Here is a 4,856-nt window from a genome sequence, read left to right as displayed (position 1 = left end):
GTACCTTTGTTGTGTAACCTGAACAATAGGGGGGTTCTCTCCATCTAGTGGGACAGTTCCATAAGTGGGAGGTAGGGATATAAAATGAGTGAGTTTAGGCTTCTTTTCATTCCATTCAGCTATCTCTTTTACTTAAGTGACTGACCACTTTTGACCTATTTATTAATGGGTGAAAATTTACTGCATTCTGCTTGGGCACAAGGAGGTTGGGTCTTGCATACAGCTTCTTCCTGGATCAACTGTTTGCAGAAGCAGACTTGATGCTTCATAATGCTTATTCTCAACACAGTCGGATGGTTTTTGTGAATAAGTCCTAAGGGCTGTTGCGAGAATGAGGTATGGAGTGTATGTAATTGAGCAAGATGTGATTATTCCATGCTTGATTTTGGATTTTGCACACCCACTTTACAATGTCAGTTATTGTCATGAGTAAACTATGGGAGCTTGGAACAAACTAGTTTGAACAATGAGAGTAATTAGTGCTAATTCATTAACCTCCATACCATCAACATTTTATCAAAGTTTCAGGTAAGACTTAAGTAATAATGGCTGTATGACATACATTTTTATTACAAAAATGCATTTTTAAGTAACAGCCATTTCAGACTTTTATGCATCTTATTTCCATTGTGTTTGGTCTCAGGTCCACGACTTTTATACAGGTTACCAAGTCCATCAATGTGGTAATGCACACCAAGACCTACTCTCACTTGCAACTTATCATGTCATATTTCCTCCCATCTCCTCTTGTTAGAAACTCTCAGTTTACATAAGAATTGCTTCTTAGTTACTTTACCCCTTTAGGCATTATACCCCATGAAAAAGCAAGAAAGAATAAGCAGAAGGCATTGACAAAGTGCATTATGAGTGATGAAAATGATGACACATAAGGTGACCCGACCCTCTGACTAGTAACGGGTAATTGATGAATGCTACACTCCTGCACTTCCTCTTACACTCTAATATTAACATATGGGAGCTAAAATTTTCAAGGCTTGAGAGACAAAGTGCCTGAAAATAACCCATATTGTCAAGAGTACAGGCCCAAGTTTACCTCAGTGCGGTACAACATGTCTTAACATGGCTGTTGTCCATCGTTGCCATCTAATGGTCATTTAAACTGCATTTTCATTATCTTTGACTTTTAACTCCAGTATCCCCTTACTCAATCATTCTTAAATTATGGCATGTCCATGTCATGCCACACTGCCCGGCAATCATGAGGAGAAAACTCATGCCATGTTAAGGTATTACTCAACATCTGGAATTCTTTTGGCAGGGAATTAAGTAGCATAAACTGCATCCAATTAAGCATTAGTTATGAATTTATGAAAACTTACTTTCCTTCAGTTGGCAATAATATCACTAGTATTTTAGGAATATATTTTTTTTCATATTGGTTGTTTGCTTATCTTGTTTGAATATATATGTTTGGTACACATATTTCTCACTCTCTCACTAAATATATGTGTATATAAATATATGTATGTGCATGTACTGTATGTATATGTATGTATATATGTGTATGTGTATTTATGTATATATGTGTATGTATATGTATGTATATATGTGTATGTATATGTATGTATATATGTGTATGTATATGTATGTATATATGTATGTGTATGTATGTATATATCCTGGCACAGTTGCCACTGCTATCCAATTATTTTATGAGCTAGATATTGTACCTGGTTTGTTTATTACTAAAAACAAATATCAGTGACAGTAATAATGAACCTGTTGAATTCAGATACCTTGAGGCTTGCATGTGGACCAAAGTCCAAGCTTACCCAAGTGGAGATTCTCCCAGATGTTATGCTGTATTAACCCCTATGATCTGGATGATATAACCATCATGTCATAAAAAAATATTTGGCTTGAGTGGTGAGTGACATGAACATGCCATCATAGGAAAATTTGGCTGTGGGCTGACTGTATTTTTCATTTTTCCATAACCTGCCTAACCAGTAAAAGCAGGCAGGAATAGGTTCCTGTTTGTGGACATTGTATCTTCCATGAAAATGACCCTCTCCCAGGCATGGCTTACAGATGGTACACTCAACCATTATGGACTGGTAGAAATGCTGCATTTTGAGTGCAGTATAAAGGATAAATTATCTTGCTATATAAATTAAAGTTTTTAGAAGGATATTAACATTCCAGTATGTGTATACACAATATATTTGTATAACACTACCATATTTACAGTATATACATTCTTGGCTGCACTGACAAACTTCTGATAGCCATTCATCATTTACATTAGTATTTCTATATACATTATAATTTACAATCTGTGTATTGTGGATGCACTGCCATAATAACCCTGATACATTTTTTTTTATCATTTTTTTAAACTTGTTTTCTTACATAAAGAAACAAGCCTTTTATATTGATAATGCCTAACAGGAACACTATTCTGAAGGATATGCTTTTAATGGTAAAACTATATAGGAAACTGAGATTATAGTAAAATAACATGGATAACAATAATGTTCCACTGTTAGAGCAGACAAGAAAATCACATTGTCTAACATAAGTGTGGAAAGAATATATAATGAAGCATATATATGCAACTTCAAAATTATTGGTAAATGTTTTCTATATATTAAGGCCAAGAGACCAAACAATTTAAGAACCTTAAATGATACTGGTATAAATTTTTACAGGAGGCACCAATTATATTTTTTAGGCACTTGTTAAGAGGATAGTGACTGCAACCAATATTTGGAAGAAAAAAAAAAAAAAAATCTAATTAGTAATATGTTAAGTTCTCTCTCTTTTATAAGGCCCATCTAAATTGATGAAAATGCAGACACCATTATCATAAACTAACAGTATTATAAAACCTGGTCAATACACATAAACTGTAACATGCAAATTTTAACACATAAGTAACATCAATTTGGCTTACTAAACATCTCTGGGTATCTCCTTCAAAATGCAATATTGAATACAAAAATGAGATAAAAATATTCCACTCTCCTGTTCAGCATTATACATCCCAAGTGGCAGCCATTAATATTAAATATCAGTATGTAGTTTATATAATGAAGGTAAAAACTAATATAGCTATTCTCCCTAATACAAAAATCTAGCATTAACAGCCTGGACACATAACACTAAATAATAGATATACTGCAAATAAATAAATGATATACAAATACATCCACTCCAAATGTATTAATAAAATATGAGATCTGTCTAAAATCAATCAATCAATCAATCAAAAATTGAATAAATAAATGAAACAATAAAAAAAGGTTAACTTATTATATGCAAACTCAATAATGTTACTTAAAACTTAAAAGTGACCTAACCCATACACACATGCACAGCAAATGGACCGTTAGCAAAAGTGCAAACAATGTTCCTACCCATGATATCTGATGCGATCTTGCTGTAATCTGTGGCGGTATTTTGGCCCTACTTACCATCGTGTCAACATTATTTTATGAATAATGCATACTCTTTCACATCTACAAAAGTTAAGTGACTATTTGTAACTTTTTGCAAGGAAAATTTTAGGCAAAGATGACACCTGGAAAAAGAAACCTTTCATTTTAACCCCATGGTGTCAGGTGATCAAACTCTGTACTCTTTCTTTTGTGAATTTTTTTTAAACATTGATGGCTCTACAAGTATTTAGCTACCAAGGAGCTAATTAATAAGACTACGTGTCCTCAGCTGATTTCCCTCTCCTGGAGTTTTCAGGGGGGGGTGGGAATCTAATGCTATTAGTAACAATATCATTATTATTGTTGACAATACTTTTATTATTAATGGTTAGTGATTAATGGTTACAAAGCAAAATAAATGCTTGACACCAAAGGTCATATAGTAGTATAGATAGTTTTGAATGCCTTCAAGAGTTTCTGAAATGGATTTGGTTGGGGAGGTCTGAGAAACAAAAGTTTTCTTACAAGATGAGAAGAGGAGATAGGCATCTGAGGGGTAGAGGGAGAAATAGGTAGAGGAGAGGGTAGAAAATGGGAAGAGCAAGGAGGGAGAGAGGGGTAGGTGTCAGTGCAGTGGTAGAGCGTAGGGTGTCTGGATTTAGAATTGCGCAAGAATTTGATTGGGAGAAAGGGGGTAGAAGTAAACATAGTGCTCTGGCACACTGCCGCGGCATACAGCCGCATGCACAGATCGATCAATGCCAACACGCCGACTTTGAGCTCGTAGCGCTCTGGTGCATGACGGCAGCGGCGTACAGCTGCTCGCCACATTTCGAGCGGTTTGTTTTGACGTCTATAGATGTGACCTGTCGTGAAGGGGTTAAAGACAGCACTTGAGTAGGGAGTGAGAGAAAAACTGTCAGTGTGCTTACTGTCTGGCCCTTGCATAAAGTGAGGCCAAATTTGAATTTGAGAATTGCCACCAGACCAAAACTTGTAGGTAGAGCAGCCACTATAACATGCATAATGGGAGCCACCACAACTGGCACATTTGTGTGACTGTGCAGAGTAGCTTGATCAATCATGATCAGGTTGGGCACATGGAGAGCATCAAGCTGTGAAGAGGCAGTGTTTGGCAGGGTGGCCTTGATGGCAACAATCCTGACACTGACGGGGAAGGGGGAGGTTGATATGTTTGGACAGAAAGGTACTCTCATTCCATATAAACATCATGAGGAAGTCATGTCTATGGAATATAATACTGGTGTAAGACTTACAGTGGCCTCTAGGGGGAATGGTGCAAGTATTGCACTGATACTGCATCATAGTCAAGTAAGTCTTCTCCACGATCAGTCATGGTCAAAGGAGAGCCTGAGAATGGGGTACCAGGAGAATTTTACATCATTGGGGCTAGTTTATAAAGGTGCAAGCCTCATTACTACTAACTGAGGAACA

The sequence above is a fragment of the Penaeus chinensis genome, chromosome 18 (genome assembly GCF_019202785.1).
Source record: "Penaeus chinensis breed Huanghai No. 1 chromosome 18, ASM1920278v2, whole genome shotgun sequence".
Taxonomy (NCBI): domain Eukaryota; kingdom Metazoa; phylum Arthropoda; class Malacostraca; order Decapoda; family Penaeidae; genus Penaeus; species Penaeus chinensis.
This window is presented reverse-complemented; position numbering follows the sequence as displayed.